Here is a 25658-nt window from a genome sequence, read left to right as displayed (position 1 = left end):
GGTCTTACCACAAATATTGTAATGATTTCTTATATATAAGTTTTTATTTTCCCCTTAGTATGTGAATTCTAGGGGAAGAAACAATTTTTTTCTCTTTCCAACATCTTGTACAGCTTGAGACATAACCAGTGATTAATAAATTATTTTGAAAGTAATGAATAAATGAAGATTTTAGTTGGTGTTGTCTAAGAATAACTCACTGCAATCTTCTTGTTCTGTAGATTTTTTCCCAAATATATTCCCCTTCTTTTCCTCAAAAAATCATACATTGACTTATATATAATTAATGCTGTTATATTTCCCCGGCAATAATTTTTGTCCGATCATGTAAACATTCCACACCATTCCCTTCACTTGGGTCAGAATCGTCAAGTCCCAGACAATCAGACCTTGGTTGTCAGAGGTGTTGTGTAGAGAACCCAACACAATACTAACTGATACAAGCTATTCCATGCTTTTGAAACCAAATAATAAAAACTGGTGGCTTAAGTAAGAATCAGGGAGAGGCTAATGAACGAGAACACAGAAGACCATATTGTTGGTTTACCTAAGAAAACATATTTTTTCTCAACATACATAAGACAAAATGCATTTGAATGCACGATCATATTTTTTAATGAATATTCTTTATTAAGAAGCTTTGCTTGTTTCATTGGCAGAGATTTTGGATTTCTCTGGTAATACACTTCAGGAGAAAGTGCCGAGCTAGATAATTCTTCATGATATACTTGAGTGATTATCATCATTGAACAATTTCCTGCAAAAAAACAACTATGAACATAGTACTCAGTTCAGTGTTAGGAAATATAGAAATAATATAAGATGTAGCTTTCCCATGAGGCTAATAATCTTTTGAGGGGAGACGTAGCACATGTAGGAAATGATTTGAAAACAATGCAGGGGGATAGAGTAGTATTAAATCATGTAATACAAGCACTTAGTACTAGCTTGGACTACAGAGTATTGGAAGAAGATTCTCTAAGGATCTGTGAAGTTTCTGCCTGTCTTGCAAGCAGAGGCACTGACTGCCTTTGTTCTAAATTATCTTTTCAAAGATGTTTGTATAGTGAACAGACTTGGAAGATAAAGATAGGGTCTTCGTAGGGGCAAAGAACACACTTGCTTACAGCCATTATTGAAAAGCAAAAAAAAGATTTGGGTCCCTAAGCACAGGATTTCTCTCATGTAATACAATCCACTGTATGTTTAGGCACCAATTTCTTTCTCCGTGGAACTTGGGAAGAAGAAAATTTAATGCAACTATAATGATACTCAGAATTCTTGGCTTTGTCTTGAGTAATGCAGTCCTTTATCTCTGAACCCTGAGTCTCATGTCCTCTGCCAGCATCTATGAAGTTATAGCAGGCTAATTTGTAAGCTTGCAAGTAGGGTAATGTCTTGGGACTTTAATAGCTCTTGACAGAGAATAGGAATAAAGCTTTATGGAATAAATAGGATTAAAGATGTACCTGAAAAATGAGCATGGTTTGGTAGTGAAAGAATGTTATTCCCAAACAGTGCACTATGTAAAATGGGCTCAGATTTTGGAGGTTCTTAAACGAAGTGACGTGGTTGGATTTGTTCTTACATACTGTATATTTTTGAAGAGGGTGATAAGATGAAAGAAATATTTTAGTAACATTAGTCTGTGTGTTAGAAAGGAGGAGAGAGAATCTAAAATCATGGAGGTCCTTTAGGAATTGTAGCAATCTTCTAAGAATAAGAGTATAGAGAGTGAACATGGTAAAATCGGTATCGTAAGAGAAAGAATATGAGAGAAGACAAAAAAAAAAAAAGAGTAATGGGAGACTCTAGCTTCTTATTTCAGGTTAAGCCTTTTAGTGACTAATGGTGAGATGAGTTTTAAAATCAGATAATACTAGCAGTGTGATCTTAATCTAATTAGTTAACCTTTCTGAAACTTAGTCATGAACAAAATCTATCCCACACCAGTTATTTGTACAGATTAACAAAAATAATGTAGGTGAAAGTGAAGAGTCTTCATTCTGCAGCAGTCTTAATTACATAATATAATGCAAATAAAGGGTAGGATAGGAAATAGGATATTTTTGTAAAAGTTGCTGATTTTAAACTAGGTGCTTTTATCAAGTCATTCCTAGATAAAGGGTTTGATTATTTCAAGGTAAGGAAAATAAGGAATAAATTTATATTTAAGAAAATTTTACTAACAATCATATAACCAATTAAAATATAACAGAAGAAAAGTCTTTATTGGAGGGGGGCGGCACAGACAATTGCTTTGGATGACCTTGACTAAGATTTTCAGTTGCAAATCACAAAGATTTTTTTTTCCCCAGTTACTCAGGAAGAAAAGGGGAAAGAATGGAAAAACCATCGGACCACTATGTGTCAAGGTGACCCTAAACTGGTGCTTTGCCAAGTTCTCCCAGAGATGACTATGATGATTTCATGGGATTTCTAGACTCTTCCTTTTATTGTTTACATCTCATTTTTATGCCTATTTCCATTTCTCCATGTCCACCACATAGCCATTGGAAAAGGAGAGAGCATCAAGTACACATCAAGCTGTTTTGTTACTATGTAGCACCCTTAACAAAAGCTTTGCTTGTTAAGAGTCAGAATGAGATCAGGCAAAAGGCCCCTGGGTTTCAAAATCCTATCCATCCCTACCACCCAGTTCTCTATACCAAGCACCATGACCAGGTACTGTGCTCTTTGGCATAAGAACTCCCTGTAGCCTCCACTTTAATTTTGCATCTCTGTTTTCACAGACTTAGGTCAGGTCATGTGTTCAATATGCTCATAGTAGATATCACTGAAAAACAGGTGACTAGTGATTACTGAACAGAGATGCAAGAGAATATGAAAAAGTTGAAATACTGCATGTTAAACACTTGCAAAAATTAGTTATTTCTCATTCTGAGAAAAATTGATATTGGCTTTCAGATTCTAGAAAGAATGAATAATGGGATAGATTTATGGAAATTTCACTTATACCCTTGGACTTGTCAAATAACTAGGAAGCAGCCCCCACTAGATCGTGCAGCCTGGGAGTACTGGGGAGTATGTTCCCTAATCCCAGCACATGCTCTCACTCACCTCTGCTGGATTTCTCTTCATAGTACTTACCACTTTCCAAAATATCATTCACTTATTTGTTATATTGTCTGTATCTTTCAGTGGAATCTAAGCTCCACGAGGGTAAGCATGAGCCAGGGCACAAACTTTTGTTTTTGTCTCCTTTGTTCTTCACTTTATCTCCGGCACTCCCTGGCCCAGAGTATGCCCAAGGAAACAGTTGTGGAACAACTGCAAATATGGAGACCAAAACATGGAGAAAACAAAAGGATACAAATTATGGGTGCTATCGGTGTTTTTCCTCAAGTTAGCAAAATTCTTATGTTTCTTAGTAAGAAAAAGATGCAAAGAAGGACGAAATGGGTAACTGAGTTAGAATTATAGCCGAGTTGAGAATGTGCTATCAGGACTGGTCTCTAACATCTGTGACTTCTGCTTTCTGGCTCACGTACTAAGGAAGGACCTCTTAGAACAAATTGTGAGAACTGAATAAGTGTCAGCAGGACAGTTTTGCTGCAGCTCCACTTGGATACATCCCACTGTCCAATCTCCACCACTAGTGCCCCTCCTGCCAGGCTTTAGCACATCCCCAGGCACATTCAGTGCAGAGGATTCTGGAAAGCTAAAAATTCCCTGTGCTTGTTTTTATTTTTATTTATTTATTTATTTTTTTAAAGATGGGTTTTTTTTTAATTTTTTTTTAACGTTTTTTATTTTATTTTTGAGACAGAGAGAGACAGAGTATGAACAGGGGAGGGGCAGAGAGAGAGGGAGACACAGAATCTGAAATGGGCTCCAGGCTCTGAGCTGTCAGCACAGAGCCCGATGCGGGGCTCGAACTCATGGACTGCAAGATCATGACCTTGAGCCGAAGTCGGACGCTTAACCGACTGAGCCACCCAGGCGCCCCAGTCCCTGTGCTTGTTTTTAAAGGGGAGTCTCTCTTGTTCTCTTTCTCTCTTGCTGTTGATGTTACATTTTTTTTTTACCTATTACTTAGGACCTGTCTCCCTTATTGTTATTTGACCAGTGATTATTTCTTCTTTTGCTCTTATCAGACACAGTTAATCTTCCACTAAAACCTGATTATATCTCTTTAACATATCTTGCACAGGACTCTCCAAGATATGACTCTTTCCTATGGCCTCAGTTCTGACCTCTTACTACTATATCATGTTCTGGATCTAGGACCTCAAACTGCATAATTCAGCCAGAAAATGTATTTTACCTGGTTTTGGAGACTTTTAAGCATCAGGAAGTTTCATAGAAAGCTGTGGATTTCCAGTGACTTCTGCAAAACCCAAGTTGGCCATACTTTGTCTCCTTTATCACAGACAACAATCAGCTGAAGTTCTGTCATTGCTATGACACAGAGTGGACATGTTCATTTCACCAGCTGCCCTTCCTTTCTGCCCCAGCTGGTGCTGATTATCCAGTTTACTGTTAAGACCAAAAGACATTGCAAAATGAGAGGGCCAAGGATGTGCCAGGCCACATTCCCAATGACCTTATTACTAATATTTACCCATTTTGAAAGACTTAGATCAAAAAACTTCTACTCTATGACATTGCCCTTCTCTTCTCCATGCAAAAATGTATTCACTCATTTGAAACATTTATGGAGGATCTACTAGATAGCAGTGAGGATTCAGCAGTGAAAAGTTTGGAGAAGTGTACAGACTAGGGATATGAATTTGGCAGTCATCAGCATCAGAGGGTATTTAAGCCACACGATGGGGTACTGTCACAAAGAGACAGAGTAGGCATTGGGGGAAAATGGGAAAAGGCTTCCCAATGTTTTTCTCATGTAATTTTCATGATATGTGGCAATTATTCATTTTTCTTTTTCCAATAATTACAAAAGTCCTCAAATATTTATTTCAAAATAATTCAAACCTATGGAAAGGTTGCCAACTGGTACAATGGATAGCCATATGCCCTTCCCCTACATTTGTGGATGGTTAGTGCTTCATCGTATTTGCTTTCTCTCTCCCTCCACCCCCATCTCTCTCTCTCTCTCTCTCTCTCTCTCTCTCAATCATCTGAGAATTATTTGTGAACAACACTGTGTTTCACTCCTAGATATTTCAACACATCTCCTAATGAGAATTTTTACAACCAAGATCACAAAATTTAATATTGACACTATTATCTAATATGCATGTCCCTATTCAAATACTCTCCCATTGTGTAATAATTTCATTTATAGTTTTGTCGATTGGTTGGTTGGTTGGTTGGTTTTAGTACCTGATCAACAATCGCTTGTTATATTTGGTTGTTATATATATTTTTTGTCTTTAATTTCAAACAATTTCCTGGACTTTTGGTGAGGGGGGATGAGGATGGATAGAGAGGAATCTTTTGTGTTGACATGTTTTTGATTTTTTTTTTTTTTTTGAATCCTGGACAGTTGTTTTCAGAATGTCTGTCGATTTGATTCTATCTGAACTTAATGTTTTTTTATGATTAAATGTTTACTTATTTTTGAGAGAGAAAGAAAGAGCAAAAGTGGGGGAGGGTCAGAAAGAGGGGGACAGAGGATCTGAAGCAGGCTCTTTGCTGACAACAGCGAGCCTGATGTGGGGCTCAAACTCACAAACCGCGAGATCATGACCTGAGCTGAAGTTGGACACTTAAGTGACTAAGCCTCCCAGATGCCCCTCTTTATGATTAATTTAGGTTAAAAATTTTTGGCAAGAATATTACATAGATGATATTATATGTGCCTTATTGAATCACATCAAGGGTACATGGTGTCAGTTTTTCCTATTATTGTTAAATTTTGTAATCTAGTAAGATAATGTTTCCAATTCCATTTGCCTGTATACTGCTCCTAACAAGGTTTCATCCAATAATTCTAGCATCTGAGGATGACCCTAACTGAATAAATTATTTTTATAGTGCTAGCAAAATGATGACTTTCTATTTCTATCATTCCTTCTGTATTTATTAGCTGACTTGTAATAAAGCAAGCATTTCCTTTTCTCCCTCGTTCTCTCTCTCTCTCTCTCAAATTAAAAAAAAAGCTTTTAAAGTATCACTTGGGATTCATAAACTTTTAAGAAACATTTCATGTCTTTCTCCCATTCCTGTCATTCTTCGCTTTGATTCTCAGAAGTAATTATTTACAAGCTGTCTCCCATTTAACTGTGAGCCTTTTGAATGTAATAGAATCATGTCGCATGGATCTTTTCCCCTAACACACATGGAAACCTATAGATGTTTATCAAATGAATGAATGAATGTAACTACCAAATCATCTATCAAATTTGCTCATAGTCTTTAGCAATTAAAGCAACGAGATATATATATTATTTATTAATTTGACAAATATTAAAACATGTATCCATATTTTATATTAACATGTGTTAGGGTTTTAAAAAGGATATTCATCATATGCTCCTGGAGGATAATTTAGTAACATGTATTATAAGTATTTAATGAATAGTGGATAAGATTACAATGGAAATGATTAGAGTTAAAACACCTTTATAGTTTATAAATAACAGATAAAAAACACATTTCCTTCAACTCAACAATTCTATTTCTAGTGGTTGGTACCAGAGACACATTTTTGAAACATCAAACCAATGTTTTATGTGGCAATCCCCTTTTTAGAGTAGACCTATGCAATGGATCAGTGGAATTCATTGCCTTGTGGAAGTGGGGTGGGGAGCTGACAAGACCAAGGGAATCATTGCTTGACTGTATATTTCACAACAGAGGTTGTTGAATCCATTCTTAATTAAAAGGCTAAAACAAGTACTTTTGATTTGCAAAAGCCAGACTTTAGTGACAAATGGGAAAAGTTTGTATGTTTCAAATGAATCAAAGCCTGAAAGACTGACCACAGAATAGATAATAAAGCAGGGAAAAATCTAGACTATTATGCAAGCCTTTCCTGGGGCACGAGAGGAGAAGCCAGAGAGAAGGGGATGGAAGTCTTGGAGTCAAATGCCAATGTCCATTTGAACATCACGGAAAGGAGGTGGTTTGAATGGGAAGCCAATGCATGTGCTCTTTCATTTGCTATCCTTTCAGGACACTTGCAGAATGCCCTGTGCCAAGAGGAGAGTAGAAATGGCAACACGGCTAGCTTAAAACAGAGAAGGGTTAGGTCTCCATGGGCTGCCCGTAGCTGTCAATAAGCCAGAGGTCGTCATAGGCCCAAGGAAGAATTCTGGGCACAACTGAGAATTAAAATTGTGCATCTTCCAGGGTATCATGATGGTAGCAGGCAAAGGGAGGACCCAAAAGTGGACTGACTCAGAGGGTGACCACCAGGGTGTGGAGAGTGGGATGTGGACAAGCTCCCAGACCTAGCATTTGTCCTAAAATAATTTTTAAATGATATTTTTAAATGTTTAATGGACTGCAAATACTTTTAACATTTATAGTAAAATTTTTGGCCTTAAAACTTTTTTATATACATTATTTAAAAAATATAGGGACAGTTAGTGTTAGGTCTCACATTTAATCCTTTACCAAAAACATATATGATTATTAGATCCTAAAGGTTGAGTCATGAAACATTGGCAATTATATTCTTTATATTTAAAAAAGATTCAACTGACTTGTATATTTTATACCCCTGTATTTGTTTCTTTGTCCAGATTCACTTAAGGGCCAAACTATAAGATGTTCCTCCCATTTGTAACAGGTCACAAAAGACCTGTTAGTCAGGCCCATCTACTATGAAGTCCCATGCTTAGTGAAGTTAATACTTTCTACTTTGTTTCATTTAGTTTAAAGGAAAGAGCAAGTTAATTTTTACTACATAGCTGTTTGGGAAAATTTAATTCTGCTCTGTCAGAAATTTCCTATTCTTATTGCACCGGTCTGAGATCACAGCCAGGTCTGTAGGGAGTTTTGTGGTTGTTTGGGGGTGGGGAATGGATCAATCATAGCAGCTGTTGGCATTTAACAGGAAGTTTCCGTTCCATGCCCTACCCATCAAATTATAAATGAGTGGATGAGATGCGATTGGCTAGAAAGCCACACCTGCATCAAAACTTAGAGAATTGCCGATGTGCACAGTTCTCAAATGACTATATTTTTTCCTTTGGGAATGCTGTGAACAATTTGAGAAAGTTCAGTTGTGAAATATTTTCATCATGCTAATGAATGGCTTTTGCGTTTGCTGCTTTGTTTTTTCTTTATTTGATTGTTAAAGTAGATGTGCCTTCAAGTTTTGTTTACCCTTACAATAGATATTTTTGCTTTAAAGAAACAAAGTTTATAAAAATCTTACAAGATATTTTGATATCAAATGGCTCTTACAAATGACTAGCTAATTCTTAGCTAATCAGGACATGTGGGTTAAATTTCTCCTCCTTAATACCTATTGGTTTAATATTGTAAGAGACCTCAGGATACCTCAGCATATTTGTGTTACTTATTGTATTGACTTTCCAAATAGCAATAAAGTCATGGAGGAAATACAAATTCAAGATTTAGGTCCCTTTCCCCAATTATCCCAAACTTTTTGAAGAATAGTTTACACGTAGACATTTATACATAGGCATAAATAGCAGTTAATAGGACAAAATTTTCCTAGTAAAATGCTTTATTTAAAAATGCCCTTTCTGGAAAAGATGCTCAACATCATCTTCAGGAAAATGCAAATCAAAACCACAATGAGATCACCTCATACCTCTCAGAATGGCTAAAATAAAAAAGACACAAGGAAAAAAAACAAAAAAACAAGTGTTGGCAAGGATGTGGAGAAAAAAGAGCCCTTGTGTACTGCTGGTGAGAATGCAAACTGGTGCAGCCACTCTGGAAAACAGTATGGAGGTTCCTCAAAAATGTAAAAATAGAACTACTCTGTGATTCAGTAATCATACGACTATGTATTTACCCAAAGAATTGGAAAATGCTAATTTGAAAGGATATATACACCCTTATGTTTGCTGTAGCAGTATTTACAATAGGCAACCTATGGAAGCAGTCCAAGTATCCATCGACAGATGAATGGATAAAGAAGATGTGGTATATATATACTATATATACATACATACATATATACGTATTATATGTATATATATGTATATGTACATATATGTATATATGTATACATATATATAAATTGTTGAATCACTGTATTGTATACCTGAAAGTAACATAACACTGTATGTTAACTATACTGGAATTAAAATAAACACTTACTGAAAAACAAACAAAAAAAAATGCCCCTTCTGTTAGAATAGTTGACATAATGACTTACTCTTCTGAGGAGATAACTTCACCAGGCTTTCTTGGTTAGAGTACCTCCTGGCATTACCTGCTAGTATACTTTTTTTCAGTGATATTGATGTGCAGTGCTTGCTTAAGTGAAATTCTCGTCTCACATGACACATTTTGTAGGAATCATGTTTCCATATACCAATCCATAGACTGATGCACATAACCTTGATCCTGAAAAACTAAAGTGTGTTATCTTTGTGTCGGAACAAAGCACTGAGAACCAATACAATTCATTTCTATTTTTCTCTTGTTTTTTTTTTTTAATTCTGTATGAGTATCAGCTGGTTTGTGTCTAGAATTAGTACCTTATACATTTTCTAGAAGTTGCTAATGTGTGGCCATTCCTCAGTTTGACAGTTGGCTCCACTGTGGCATTAGCACACAATGGTACATGAGTCACACTAGCAAACTCTATTTTCAAATGAATTCATGATATAAACACACAGATTTTGATGAATGTGTTTTCTTTTACACTAGTGTGAAGTAAGAGCTGAAAACCAAACCACCTGCCATGACCTGCTGGGCCCTGCATGATCTTGCCTGGACCCACGCTCTGACCTCATTCTGCACCCCTCTCTGCCTCACTATTCTCCAGCTACACCAATTTACCTTCAGTTTTCCACACACAGCAAGTGCATTGCCACCTGCCTTCCCCAGGCTGCAGCACTAGTGGGACTCAGAGATGCCTTCCCTGTGTACCTACCCTGTCCACCTTCCTTTCCCTGCCCAATGCCTTCCCTATGGAAAGATGTCACAGGTCTCCTCTCTCACTGATCTCCATCCACACTTAGATTTGTTTCCTACATTGCACATAGACTATTGAAATTAATTTAATGTAAGTGTTTCCGATCTGGCGATCTTTGTTAGAAAATCAGCTTTAGAGGAGAGGTCATGTTCATTCATCCTATTCAATGGCATGAGCAAGGGCTTGGCACATAGTAGATTCTACATAAATAACGTATAAACAATGAGTGAATGAATGAATGAATGAATGAATAATACTCTGATATAACCCTTGCAGAAAACTGTATAAATTTCTTAGGCAAATTATTTGCTATAAAAAAATAGAATAAAAAAAGTTTTAATGCTGGGGACTCTATGAAACTGAAGGCTCTCAGCTTCTGCATGTTCTCTGGTCAAGAAAATTTCACTGCTGGGTAGGGAAAGGCCCTGTCCCCACCTCAGCATGATGCCCAACAGAAAGGAAAGGTCTCTAGGACCATTCCTAGAGAGATGGATTAAAATTATCAATGACCAAAGGGCAATGTCACAAGATGAACAGGATGTTGATGAAGAGGTGATGGCCAGGAAAGCCACACCATAAGTCCCCGAAGCATCTAAGGGAGGGAGTTACTCACAAGAAAGGCAGGCATGGGAGGTCTGAAGCCTTAGTGATTTCACTTGTGGGACTGACAAGCATGGAAATTATTACAAGTTTTGAAAATCATTATTATTGTGCCATTTCTTAATTTTATTCCCCATCTTGGTATATTCTGGCAAACTCCACTGCATATTTTCAGAAGACAACTGCCCGCCCTGCCCCCACAACACTGCTTCAAAGCACAAATATCTCCAGGGTTGCTACAATTACCCTCCTCTCTGTGTGAATTCAGTACTCCACTTTTAAATATATACTCCTCTCTCATCATTTAAAAACATTTCAAAAATAAACTGACCATTTTTAGGGGTGTGATGGGTCCTCCCTTTGTGTCTCTGAAAGAATTAAATTTGGGCAGCAAAAGTAATACTGTTTCACAAAGTTTTTCTTTGCACTTACAATTAGAAAGTTTTCAGAGTCTGTGGATTATGAAGATTTTTGCCACTACTAATTTCTATTTGAGGGGTTAAATGTATTTGTATTTGGGAATAATAAAGCTAATAATAAGCAAAGTTCTTGCCCCCCCCCCAAATAATGGGCAAAAGAATGAAGAATGTACGTTTTCTCTGTTTGTCTTTCTCTTTGTTATAGACAAAATGACTTACAGATGGTAACACAAAGTGAAAGACACTTGCATTTCCTCGTTCAATTTAACTTAAAACAAATCACGAATCATTAATTAAAAAGATACAATTTAGCAAAATTAAGATTTAAACACTTAGCAGTCTGTCTGTGAAAACAAGTGTGCTAATTTCCATGACCATATAACATAATTTGGTGATTGAAACTGACCTTATTTGGTGGGCAGTCCAACATCAGACAACAGATCAGGGAAGAATCCAAGTACAGAATAAAGACAAATGAGAAAAATCTAGATGCTGTTGGAATAATCCAAATTGTCACTTTTCTTTGGTTTAGAGGATACTAATGGGTAGCATTGCATGAAATGAAAAGTTTGATGAAAGTGGCGATTATGGCACTGTTCTAAATGTTTTATTTCTGAATTAGTGGGTCATGTAAAAGAGAATGAAAGAGAAGGGATGATGGTGGCAGTGGAGGACCAGTCATCATGGAAATGAATGATTACAACAAAGGGACTAGGGAAGATCTCTCACCTGTGTTGATGAAGGTAAGAGCTGTTATTTGAGCCAAGCATTCCTTCCTCAGACTCCATTTCCATTTTATTTCCAAAATGCTAGAGGAAACAGCACAGGTGGCCGTGGCTCCAATAGGGCACAAATCCGGCTTGCCAGAACCCAGGATAGTTGAAGCAGCAAATCCTTCTGAAGCTCTGATATTTGTATCATTAATTAGTCACTCTTCTAAGGTCAGTGGAGCAGCCGACCAACTGCATGATCAGTTCCAAGGTCAGGGGCTCTCCTGTAGGCCACCATCTTAGATCTACAAGTTATATTACGTATTTTTAAACAATAGCATAATCATAGTGTATCACAGCTGGATAATTCTGAGATGTGTGATATGTTAAATGTATTCAATTATGACTTTAAACCTATTAAGGTATCAAATTGTTTTACATCAAAATCTATTGTTTTAAAATACATTTTTGAAATCCAGATAATGGCATGCTTGTTTCAAATAATGTTTCCTGTCATATTTCTACAAAAGGTCTTTGGACAGTAGCTTAGAGCTTTTTGCAGTGAGGTTTGAATTACCCATAAAAATCCTATGCAGTTGACATGAAGCTACTGGTGAGAAAAAGTTGCTATGGAGTCGGTAGCAAAAATAATGTTTCAACTTTCTATTTTTACACAAATAATTCTTTGAACTTATAATTAGAAGAAAGTCTAATAATCAGACTAGTAGTAAAATTTTTATGTGAACTGTCCAGGTAAGTCCATTCCTAATATGCATACATTTCTCTATTGGCATTTACACAGAAAGAATATATGTAGACAATGAGGAACATTCTTCATGTACTCAGTTTTAGACCTGCTTTGCCACATTAACTCTGGCTTTCTTCTCTTTTTAAGGAAAATAAAAGGAACCTGAAGGCATAGAAACAAATATAGAAGGGGAAAAAAACCTTTCTTTAACTAAAAGGAATAAATAACTTTCTAGATGACAATAATGACATTGTTTTGCTTTTTTTTTTATTTTGTTTTTGTTTCTGTCTGAAAAGATAATATCTGTCTTCAAGTCACATTTCTGTAAAGGTTTGCATTGAAAGAGGCTTTATATGCAAGGAAAGTTTGGTCAAGGAACACAGAGGACCATTGAGGCCTCTCTACTCTGTCAGTACAATGGAAGACTGACTCAGAGCCCAATATCCTCATAAAGGTGCTTGTCAACTGGAGTAGGGCTCACTCACACAGGGTCACCTTTGGTGCTTAGTCCTGCCTCCACTGCATTCTTTTTTTTTTTTAATGTTTATTTATTTTTGAGAGAGAGAGAGAGAGCAAGCATGACTGGGGGTGGGACAGAGAGAGAGGGGGACACAGGACTTGAAGTGGATTCCAGGCTCTGCGCTGTCAACACAGAGCCCAACACGGGTCTTGAATTCACAAACCCCTCAGGACAAACCTTGAGATCATGACCTGAGATCATGAGTCTGACTGAGCCACCCAGGTGCCCCCTGCCTCCACTGCATTCTCATTGATCTACCACGTGCTGTTTTTCTATACTTTCCACCCTGGTGTTACATTGGCCCAAACACAGAATGCAGTTCGTTTCCTTGTTTCCACACACGTGCACGTGCACACACCGCATATACCATCTACTGACAAAAGACCCTTTTGGAATTAGCAGACTTTATTGAAGATTTGGGGCAGAAAGAGAGTGGCTTATATAACAGAAACTCAAACAACTTCACCTTAACATTTAGATCATAAACCCTTTGCCGTGCCCTGCCTATTTGCTTGCTTGTCTCTTATTTATACTCTCCCCTCTTCTCCTATTTTTCTGTCTTTCCATTGCTCCAAATTTCAAATGCAGAGCAGTTTAATCCTTTTGTTGTTTGTCTTCTGCCAGCTCTTGCTGACATGGTTATACTTTTCAATTCAATCAGTTTATAAAATATTGTTTTCCAAAGCACTCACATCCTTCAAAGGAATTCTAACACTATTTTAAGGGATTGTTTTCTCAGTCTGCTATAGTTAGAAATAAGATGAATATATTCACATGTTAAGATAATTAAGTGTAAAACAGACTGCCAAATGAGAAAATATATAGAAGATCCTTGAAATAGAAATGCACTAATTTGTTCATTCACCCAAGAAAATTTATGTGCTGGGTTATTCTGAAAATTGAAGAGATAGCAGGGAAAAGGAAAGCAAAGAAAGACCTTGCTGTCGTGGAGAGAAGACAAGCAATAAATCTACAAATAAATTAATACAGAGAATATGTCAGATAGCGACACATGTTATGAAACAAATGAAGGTGTGTACCAGAGAGTAATGGGGATATGTGGGTGGATATATGTGTGATATTTTATATGGGGTTCAGCAAAGCTCTGAAGGAAGTGAAGATGTAAGCCATGCCAACATCCGGCAGAAGATTCTGGGAAATGGAAATCGCAAATGCAAAGATCTAGAAGCAGGAGCATAATGGTTTTGTGTTCAAAGAATAGCAAGAAATTCAGAGTGACCAAAGCAGAGTAAGTGACAGATAAAATCAAAGTGTCCAATAGCCCCTTATCACATAGAGCCTTGTAGAGAAAGATTTTAGATTTTATTCCACATGAGATAGAAGCCATTGAAAGATTTTGAGCAGAGAAATGTCATGATATTAATTTTGTTTTGGTGTGGCTGCTGTGTGGAGACTAGATTGAAGGGGGTGGATAGGTGCAAGAGTGCAGAAACAGGGAGACAAGTTAAAAGATCACTGCAATAATGTGGCAAGAGATAAGACCAGCTTGGGCCAAGTCAACAGTGACGAAAGCATGAGAAGTGATCAAAACATAAGGCTGGGATTTTTCACTACATCGACTGGAAGGATGGAGTTGTTATACTGCAAGAAAAGCAGGTTTGGGGAAGAAGATGAAGAGTTCAGTTTGGGACACGTTAAATTTCAGAAGTCTGGAACACCAGTCAAAAGCTGTCAAGTGGGCAACTGTATACACACTTCCAGAACTAAACAGGGAGGCTGGAACTGGATATATAGACTTGGGAATCATCACCATTTAAATGTTATTTAAAGGCACAGAAGACTAGATGAGATCACCCAAAGTGTGGTTCTAAGGATTGAGCCCACAAGAGACTCAAAAGATGTGGCCAGTATTGAACACAATCACCCATCATTCCACCAAATGAGACAGAGAAAAATATTCTTTAAGAACATTTTTCAGCAGTAATTCTTTAATTTACCCTATTTTACAAGTGAAGAAATTTATGGTTGGGAATCTGGGAATATTTTTCTAAAAAAGATGCCGAGAAAAGGACTTCTCTGAAAAAAAATGGTTGAATTTATGAGAGAGGGTATAATTGGTAATGTAAATTTCTGAGGGGTTAGAAAAGATCAAATCCAAAGTGCAAGTACAGGGACTGGCTTTAGGATCAGAAGAGCTCCCCTACTGTTAGATTTAAATGCTAGAATAATAGTCCATTGGATAGATACACCATCCTTCCCCTATTGTTAAATGAACCTTCCTTCCCCACTTCTTATGCAGTGATAAGTGCTACAGTAGAGCTGGGCATAAAATCAATTAAAATTAATTAGAATGTATCCATTAGGATATTGCTGTAACAAATTCCAGAACAATAGCAACTTAAGCCAACTGGTTTATTGTCTCTTACTTAATAGTCTGAGCATCGATAGCCTGGGGCTGCTATGGCAGCTCCACAGGGTTTAAGACTGGAGCTCTTTCCATCCCACTGCTTGCCAGTCTCACATGTTGCTTCTCTTTTTGTGGTTTGAGATGGCCATTTCATCTCTATAATGACTAAAATCCAGAGAGCAAGAGGTGAGGGGCTGGGGGAGGGGAGGACATAAGCCACCTTTAAACAACCAGAAAGTGGCTCCAAGCATTGGGATCACATATCATTGGTCAGAACTTTGTTCCACAGGCACAGTATGGAGGCCAGAGATGTAACCTCCAGCTGAGTGGCTTATGTGCACAGCTCCATTCGGCATGGTGCTGCTGAAGAAGGAAGGATCCATGCCAGCCTGGGTGAAAGAAAAGGTCCAAGAAGTTATTGGCAAGACTGAGGTCTGAGCTGAGAACTCACTTTGAGAAAACAGCCTTGGATTTAAATAGTATTTTATTAATGACAAGTGATTTAATGGCAAGTGATTATTCAATACTATACCCATAGCAGCCCTGTTAGGTAAGCAGGGCAAATGCAATGATTCCTGTATTACAAATCAGGAAACAGAGGCGGGTTAAATGATTTGATGAAGGTCATATGTTTAATACATGATCCTAAAATAAACCTATGTTTTCTGACTTCTCAAATCCAATGTTATTGCAGAGAACACAGCAAAATCTGACTAGTATCCAAATGGAATGGTGCTTAAGCAGAATTATGTCTTATTTCCAGATATTTTCTGCTTGGGAATTTTAGTTGCTTCAGCAATGTGGCATCCAAAATAACAGTCTCTTAAGCGTAAGTGGACTGAATGATAGAAATAAAAATAAATATCTATCTTTTGAGTTTAATTCATACTGAGAAAACATCCAGTCTTTTCCAAATGGTTTGCCTTGGGAGGGGAAGAAGGAGATTGGGGCAGCTGAGAGGTCCCGGTGATGAGTCATGGCTCCCTGCCCTGGCTGACTGCTTCGGTTCAGTGTGAGTCACTTCTTTGCACAGATGACTCTTGCTGCCAACCGCTGTCCTCTAGGGAGGCTATGGCTGTGGGTACCAATGTGTGAGCATCGCTTTCACACCTTCCATAAGCAGAGACTCAGTGGCAGCTGCTATGTGCAATATAACATTGGCTCTGACTGCTTTCGTAAACTCTTTATTTCAGTAGTGTCTTGGGTCCTGAAAACCTTGCAGGCAAAAGAGTTTTTTAAAGCAGCTATCATTTATCCTCTTTTTTGAGGTGGGGTTTCAGTGTGCAGAGTTTCTACCTTCTTGTGGGGTCCTCACTTCATATGACACATCAGTGCATGGGTGGCCTTTTGTAGCCCACACTTAGTATTTTTTATGAGTATTATTGCTTCCAAAATAAAAGACAAACTTTTACCCAGTTTCACAATTTTTTTTGCAATAATCAAAAAGAATGAAACCCAAATCTATCTTTGGATGTGTATGCTTCAGCTTCCTTTAGAAGAATGTACAATAATAGCCTTACTCCTGGACCCCAAATTCTCCATGTGCTTTTTTTCATCTTCTGCTTAAGATTTTACAGTTTAGAAAGTCCTTTCTTTGTGATATGATATATATCAGAGAATATTTATTCAAATGGATAGAGAGATCCATGAAAATGGATTCAAAACACGGTAAAATGTGGCCAATGCTATGATTAATTCATGATTGAGAAGTGATGGAGAAGATGACAAGGAAAAACAGAATGTAAGTCTGAGTTAACAGTCAGAATATCTTTTCGTCTGACACCTTATGGAGTTGAGAGAGAGCGTACCCTGAGAGTGGACTTTCCTTTTACTCAGTATAATTTTTGCATTATGGTAACATCTGCCAAACTCTCTTCTCTCCTATGCTTTTCTTTTCTTAATATAGGGATATGGTATATTTTCACAGAGGGAAGGGAAGAGCTGCCAGTGTATGGGTGCCCCCTCCCCATCATCTCCAGTAAAAAGAATCTTAAAGAAAATCCCATGCACATCCCCTAACTTTTGTTCTAACCAAGGGATATGATGGGAAGGGATACCGTTGTAATCTAGGAGAAGCATGGGTTTCCTGTCAAAAGAACTTGAAATCAAATGAAGGCTTTCCATCTGCTGCAAAATGCTCATTTCCTTGTGGGTATGTTTTTCCTCCCCTTCACTTTGGTGTCACACTCTAGGGACTGCTGTGGTCATTATTACCGTCATCATCATTGCGGGACATGCAAGACTTCACAGATCCCTTGATCTTTATACCTTGTCCCCAAGGGAGGATATGGTTTTCCTCCTTTCTGTCATTGGCCAGCTCTCCTCCTCAGGTAATAAATAAGGTCACAAAGCTGGTCAGCAGCTGCTCTCTCTCTATTTGTCACAACTAGTTGGGTTCTTTCTTCTGTCCCATTTGGCTGGAGACCTTCGCTCACCCCTCACTTCCTTTCTTATCAGACTTCACTGCTTCAAAATTCTCTTGGCCAATACAGAAATTCTCCCAGATTCTACAGTGTTTTATTATTTTTGACTCAAAGCTCAGAAAAAGTAGGTGATTTTTAGATTAAATTTGCTAAAGATAATGATAATGAAAGTATTTTTCAGAAAAATGAAAAACATTTTCAGAAACTTCATTCGTTTTTCATCATCCGTTTCCTAGTGATTTTTAATAAATCATAAGGCCTAAATTTTCAAAGCAATTGACCAATTACGTCTTACATCCAGAAATAGTAGTATTTAGTTTGATTACCAAATCCAACATGTAGGTCTGCTGAGTTAGCACTTATTGGAATTTTAAAAATTACCAATTCATGATTTTGTGTTATTATCCAAAGACAGTTTTCAAGAGTTCTCCTTAGGAAGAAAATACCATATGATTTCACTTATATGTGGAATCTAAAAAAACAAAACAAATGAACAAACAACCGAAGAAACAGACGCATAAATACAGAGAACAAACCAGAGGTTGCCAGAGGGGAAGGACATGGGGTGGGGGATGGGTGAAATAGGTGAAAGGGATTAGAAGGTACAAAGTAAATAAGTCACAGAGATGAAAAGTGCAGCATGGGAAATATACTCAAAAAAAAATAATTTTCTTTAGTTACTAGATCGATAGCTTGTAACTTTCTATGGATTTATGTATATGTCCCTAATACTTATAAATGGAAATATTTTTTTCTTCATTTAATATAGGAACAGAGTGTTAATCACATAAGGCTATTTTAACTCTGTTGCAATCTCATATTTTATTCACCCCTATATTTTCCTTCAATTCAACTCACCATCTTAAATGTTGGCCTCTCAGAAGTATTTTTCAATGATTTATATATTTGACATATATATTTACATATATAGCTGGTCTGAAGAAGGCAGGTAATTGATGTTCTTTGCAGCCTGTGTCTGATGCTATCTTAGGTACATACAGTCTTCTCATGGCTGTTGTTTCTTGTCACCTAGGACTCAGCTCAGACATTACCTGCTCGAGGAGGCCTTCCCTCTGCATCCAATCCAGCTAAAGGAGTCTCTGGTCCCCTGCCTCCATGTGCTCTTTGTTATCATTCTGATTTATTTTCTTCATGATCCTAATTTCTTTCTGATAGTATCTTGCTTCTTGTTATTTATGGGAAGCTCTCAGCTACAGTGAGCTATATTATCCATTTAATTATCTGTTTTGTCATCATTATGTCCTCAGTGCCTATAATGGTGCCTGACACCAAGAGGGTGTGCAATAAAGAAGTATTGAAAGAATATGTATTCTAAGTTGCTGTTAGGACCAAGGTCACAGAAAAAAAATATAGAACTGGCACAAAATTAGAAGAGAGGGAACCTCTCCCAGGCTAATGATATTGGATAATTCTCTACAAGCCACACTATTGTGCACCACAAGGGCAAAATCATTTCCTGTCCTATCTGTAGTCACCACTTTTAAAGGAAAATGGGACACTAATTAAAATTGTTATGCCTGAAAAGAAGTGGAGAAAAATCACTTTTAAAATAACAATTTTTTAGTTTATTTATTTTTTATTTTTGAGAAAGAGCACAAACAGGAGAGCAGTAGTGAGAAGGAGAGACAGAATCCCCAGCAGGCTCCATGCTGTCAGTGCAGAACCTGATGTGAGGCTTGAATTCATGAACTGTGAGATCGTGACCTGAGCTGAGATCAAGAGTCCGATGCTTAACCGACTGAGCCACCCAGGTGTTCCCAAATAACAATTTTTACAAAGAGGAGAGGGGCACCTGTATGACAGTCAGTTGAGTGTCCACCTCTTGATTTCAGCTCGGGTCATGATCCCAGGGTCATGAGATCAAGCCCCTCATCAGTCTCTGCACTGAGTGCGAGCCTGTTTGGGATTCTCTGTCTCTCCCTCTGGCCCTCTCCCACACTCACATGCTATCTCTCTCTCAAATCAATCAATCAATAGAGAAGAAAATGAGGAGGAGATGGTATTCCTGAAGTGGTAAAAGAGTTGACATAAGTATTTTAAGAAGACTATAAATGATTTTTTTGAGTAAAGATTATTTTTATCCTTTTAACTTTCACTGGGGGAAATTTCATTTTGAAGCAGATCCTCACAAATCATAATTTAAATCCTACACACACAAGGACCTTTCTGTTTCCTTTGTCAGGTCCCATTAACCCTTTGGAGGGCTGGGGAGACCTTCACACTTGGTCGTGGCTCTCCTTTCTCCTTTCCCAATGGCACTGCCCTCTTCCTGGGACAGAGATGGCCATGCTGAGCAGGCAAGTACCACCTGGAAAGAGAACACACACTGAGTAGCGCCAGGTCCAAGTATAAAGGAAGTTGGAGAAGACTAGGACCCAGTCTGAAGGAGGGCTAGAAGACAGAGAAAGCCAGCAGGAGACTATACCTCATTTTTGTTCTTAACCTTTTACTCAAGGGTAATATTATCAGAGAAAGTCCTAAGTCATGTGTATAAGAAGATCAACTTTTACAGACAGAGCACCCCTATACCATGCCTGGAAACAGAGCATGCATGACCAGTGTCCCGGAAGTTCTCCTTATGGCCCCTTCCTGTCACTAACCCTCCTCACCAAGGGTAACCACTCTCCTGTTTTGCTTAGTTTTATACTTTAAATAAATGGAATTATGCAGGATGTATTATTTGGTGTCTGGCTTCTTTCATTCTCTATCACGTTTATGAGATTCATTCACATTTGTCATGTATTATGTTTGTTCCTTCTTGCTGCTGTGCAGTGTTCCGTTGATGAACACAGCACATCTCATTCATTCTGCTGCTGACAGGCAATTGAATAGTTTCCTTCCTTGGAGAAGGGGGTGGGGGGCTATTCTGAATAGTCTGTTATAAACATTCTAGTACATCTCTTTTGATGAAAGTATGCACATACACACATACATTCCTGCTGGAGATAGAGCTAAGAGCAGGATTTCTGGGTCATAGGGTGTGCATATGTTCAGATTTAGCAGATGAGCCAGTTTCCAGAGTGGTTATAAGTATTTACACTCACACCAGTAACACACGAGCATTTTAGTTCCTCTACCTCCTCCCAATATTTGGCATTTTCTGTTTGTTTTCATTTTTAACCATTGTGGTGGATATTCAATGAATGTGTTTTAATTTCTATTTCCTTGAGGTTACCTTGTTTTTAATTGCTCCAGTCACAAAGTTTTGGTATTATGTCCTATACTGAACCCAAAAGTGAGCTACCCAGGAGATTATACACAGAATGAGACAGGCCAAATTCATTCCAAGACAGAAAGGTTAAAGGTTCTTGGACTCAGAACCAAAAAGAAAAAATAAAAGAGGGCAGCAAGGTCACTTCTGAATCAACTTCACTTTTCCCCAGCAGTTCATCAGACAAGGCAGAACCCATCTTTTCAGATAAAGTAACTCTCTATTCTATCTAAGAAAAAGAAGAGTCGACTAAAAAAATCTTCAGTCTTCACTAGAGAAATGGCTACATAAATACTAGACTATAAAATTCGGAAGAATAGTTTCATGATGGACAGATATGCGACAGACTTTGTCCTCATGCTTATGACCATTCTAAAGTACCCAGAAATTCACAAATTAATGTCCTTCATAAGCCTCAGAAATCACAGTTCTCATTAACATCTCTCCAGGAGTAAAGCGAAGAGATATTTAATCACCACTGCTTGTTTGTTCCTGCCTTTCTCTTTGGCTAATGTGTCAAATTATGGGCCGAACTCATTTGAGGAAGCCAGATGGAAATACAGAACATTGTAGCCGAAATTCTGAGGCTACCCAAAGAATCACGACATTTGGTTTCTGCTTCTTAGAGACAAGCAGTGGGGCTGGATTTTGTGTCTTTGTAAGGGTCCTGCCTCAGAAGTCACGGGCTGGTCAAAAGTCTTTTCACTTTAAAAATCCATTAAAGTGGTGCAATTATACAAGTTTTTTCCATGGGAGAAGCTGGGCAAAGCATACACAGGGCCTCTCTATTTTGGCAACTTCTTGTGGGCAACAGATATTTCAAAATGAAATTTAAACATCCTAAATGTCCGTCTTCTAAGACAGAGAATCCATAAAAATGAATCTCTTTAGATTTCCAACAGATATAAAAGTGTTCTGCAATTTTAACAGCAATCACGTGCATTCCTTTAGTGTAGACATAGTAGAGAAACTCCCGTCCAAAATGCCTCTTAAAAGATTTTTACACAAGTTGGAAGCATTGGTGCACTAAGCTGTGATAATACTGGAGCACGATGTCGCAAGTGCTCTGGTTTAATGATGGATATATGATAGTGATTTTCACCGCTTTATTTCTCCAACATGAAATTGCCACTTAGCTTTCATAAAAATTTTAATGAAAAAAATAAGAACATAATCAAATAGTCTGCAAACAAATCAGCAAACTAGTTGGATATAATGGCTTGCGGTAGGTCAACTATGTTAGCCTCACATAAGAAAGATAAATAGAATTATTTCTAAACTCCCATGAGATGCTGATTGAACAGGAAAATACAACCAAATTATTCATCCACCTCCTTTAGCTTCTAAATTATTGCCAATTTTAGTCCTTCCGACTTAACTTTAAAAATAAATGACCAGATTTTTAAGTGTGAAATAGGAAGCAATTAAACACTTAACAACTTTAATTGCTTCAATTAAAACTGAGAATAAAATAATGAAGATTATGCATTTAGATTTCCCTGTGACCATAATATGAGAGTTTTCTTTTTATAAGCTGTAAAGGAAAACAGAAAACTTTTGAGAAATTAATTATGCTTTACTGATTTTTAACACATGAATTTTTCTTCAGGAATAATCTGCTATGTCTCTTTGTAGAGCTTGCTTTCCTGGAGACTCTCACACATCTTTTTTTTTTTTTTCCCCCAACAGATACTTGTTTTCAGTGAGGAAAGGCAAAAAGGAAATAAACAAAGAACGAGTGATTAAGTAAATGCCTCAGTGTAGATAAGCACCTCATAAAAAGTGATAAATATACCAGACATCAGGATGATTTAGTGGAAATGTTATGCATATTGTAAAACATATGTGAATTTATCCATAGGATAAAATAGAGTGAACGAAAGCTAGATATTCCCACCAGGTAAATAATACATGTGAAGTTGGATAATGCAAACAAATTCTAAATATGCATAAAACATAACCAACTAAATACATATTTACTTAAGAGGTCCCATAGAAATGTATGCTATTCACTAATATTCATATAATATTAGTATGGAACATATTAAAGGGCATTTGGTCACACATACCAAACATGCAAAGACTATGATGAGTGTTATATATCAGCTAATGTTAGCTTTTCACAAAGGAATGTGAGACCCCAAGAGAGGTAATTAGACATCATGGTAGAAGGAGGTGACTGGAGCATTATCTTACAAAAGAAGTAATACTTGTGGCAATATGATAAAGTTATGAACACACTTGCTCTCAGAGTCAAACAGTAGGAGCCTCAATCAATACAGTGACCTTGAAGCACTGATGGAAGCAAATTATTTTTAGGTAAGACTGAAAGAACCACGATGTGTATTTAATGTCACTTTCGTTAGAGGAAACTTGCATTTCTTTGCTTTGAATGCTGCATATGTAACTAAATTTAAGGCTCACTTACTCTTTTATTCATTCATTCACACATTTGCTCATTCACTCAACAGCAGTGAACAAAATGACAGAAATCCCTGTACTGTGAGGACAGTAAACAAGTGGATAGTAAGTCCTACAACATAGTATGTCAGATGGGGAAAATAAAGCAGGAGGGAAAGTGGAAAGGGGATGGTTTGCAATTAAAATAAGGTCAAGGAAGTTGCAATCTGTGAGGCAAATGGAAGAAGAGGGAGGGAGCCTGGCAGCTCTCTCAGGGAGTAATGTTCTAGGTAGAGGGAACAGCAAGTGCAAAGAGCTTGTGATGGGAGAAACCCGATGTGTGTGAGGAACCGCACTGGGGGTGGGGGGCAGTGGGGCTGGAGTAGACTGAGAAGCAGAGATACGGAGGACAGAAGAGTAATGCTTATGTGGTATAGTGCATTTGAAAGGCTTCAGCTTTCACCCTAAGATGGAAGAATATGTTCTCTCATGGAAAGCAGCAGGTGGGCTGGTGGCGAGGGACAACTTAGCTGGAGAGAAAAATTAGGGAGGGGGGGCAGTGGAGACCATGGCTAGTTAATCTGGTTTTATTCTGTTTGAAAGCTTATCAGTTATCCCTAAATCTACCTTCATGGGGATGAGTGAAATCATAAACCAGGGGTCCAATTAGGAGATGTGAGTTCCATTCCCAACCAGGACACTGATACCTCTCTGCCACTTCCCTATAGCCACAGGATTCTTTGGTTCCTCCTTCATTTTTGTACAGTAGAATATTGTGGTCAGGTGGACTTTCTTTCCCCCGTGGATTTTTAGTGGCCTCCCACGTAGAAACATTAACAGACAGCAAGCAAATATATCATGCTTGCCATATTTCTTCACCAAGACATACCGGCAGATTTTATGTTGATGAAATAGAACTTAAAGATATTATTTCATTAAAGTTGAGTTGCTGTGCACTTTCGCTCCCTCTGCTGGTCGTGAGGAATGTGAATAACCACAACTCTTAACATTGCTCTGCTAGAACAGTTCAAGAGCCACCTGCCAGATGTGGTGTTGCCATGGTTTAAGCTGGAGGAGACAGAAAATCGAGCAAGTAGTGCGTATTTAGGCAAACAAGCCCACGAAGGAAAGATTCATTCTCTGACCTGCTCATGATAGAGCTGTGGAATCATGTGGAGCCTCAGGGCACCAGGAACGTAGGGGCAGAGTCAGGTCTTGGAGAAATGTATTCAGTGCTCCTCATAAGTAAGAAAACCTCACGGGTAGTGCGACTGTGCTGTTAACAAAGAGTTAACGTAGCTTTATTTGGAGGGCCCCTTTCTTGTGAGCTGATCATAATTTCAAGGTAATAACTGGTGGGAAGGAGTTTCTCTTGATGTTCATTTTTTAATATGTTAGTAGGGCAATAAAATTCTAGGTTAAGGTCATTTCAATTATTCTCTGACCTCATTTAATGACCACTTGGATTGGATCTTAAAAATATAGTTCCATAAAAATAAGCGGAGTCCTAGAGTTTTTCTTGGGTTTTAATGCGTTTGCTCTGTGAGACCAGAAGGAAGTCATCATCACCAGCAAAGCATTTATTGTCAAGTCTTGTGTGTGCCTGGTGTGACCTCAGGACGTGTGCCAAATTAAATAAAAGAAGCTTTGACATCATTTGGGAAGAAATTAACTTGTATCCTTATTGTTTTAATAGGTCAAACATTCCCTACTCCCTCCCATCCAATGACTTACACCAACAATAAAAGCAGATCCATTGAACACACATCACACTTCCTGGGAAAGCAACAAAGACAAGACTTGCATCAGTCAGGGTCTTTGCGCAGTGTTTGTGGCTCTTTTTATCTCTACAGGAGGCAGAGGACTGGAGGAGCTCCCGCTTCCACCCTCCATCCTGCAGGTGACCTACGGGTCGTGTTGATGCAAGTGGTGAAGGAGAAGAAAATGCCTGACCCTCATTTCTTGACAGCACTGCTGGCTTCAGGAGTGATGGCATTGTTCTCATCAGTCACATGGTATGTTTTGCCTTCTTCCTTGTATGACAGTTATATATATATATATATATATATATATATATATATATATATATGGATATATATATGGATATATATATCCAAAGCATATATATATATATATATGGATATATATATCCAAAGCATATATATATATATGCTTTTCTTATCCAAT

General features: G+C 37.8%; 1 long non-coding RNA gene across 1 annotated transcript in view; it reads right to left on the bottom strand.

The window, feature by feature from the left end:
* Positions 1 to 622: 622 nt before the first annotated feature.
* LOC132667424 (uncharacterized) overlaps positions 623 to 25658 on the bottom strand; it is a 32520-nt gene continuing 7484 nt past the window's right edge. The window contains exons 2-5 of the long non-coding RNA XR_009605148.3: positions 11800 to 12085; positions 4289 to 4500; positions 3112 to 3291; positions 623 to 757 (exon numbers count right to left, since the gene is read on the bottom strand). This is a non-coding gene — a long non-coding RNA (uncharacterized LOC132667424). The remainder of the gene's footprint in view (positions 758 to 3111; positions 3292 to 4288; positions 4501 to 11799; positions 12086 to 25658) is intronic.

Source organism: Panthera onca, chromosome B2 (assembly GCF_046562875.1).
Source record: "Panthera onca isolate mPanOnc1 chromosome B2, mPanOnc1 haplotype 2, whole genome shotgun sequence".
In the NCBI taxonomy this organism is placed as follows: Eukaryota; Metazoa; Chordata; class Mammalia; order Carnivora; family Felidae; genus Panthera; species Panthera onca.
This window is presented reverse-complemented; position numbering and strand designations above follow the sequence as displayed.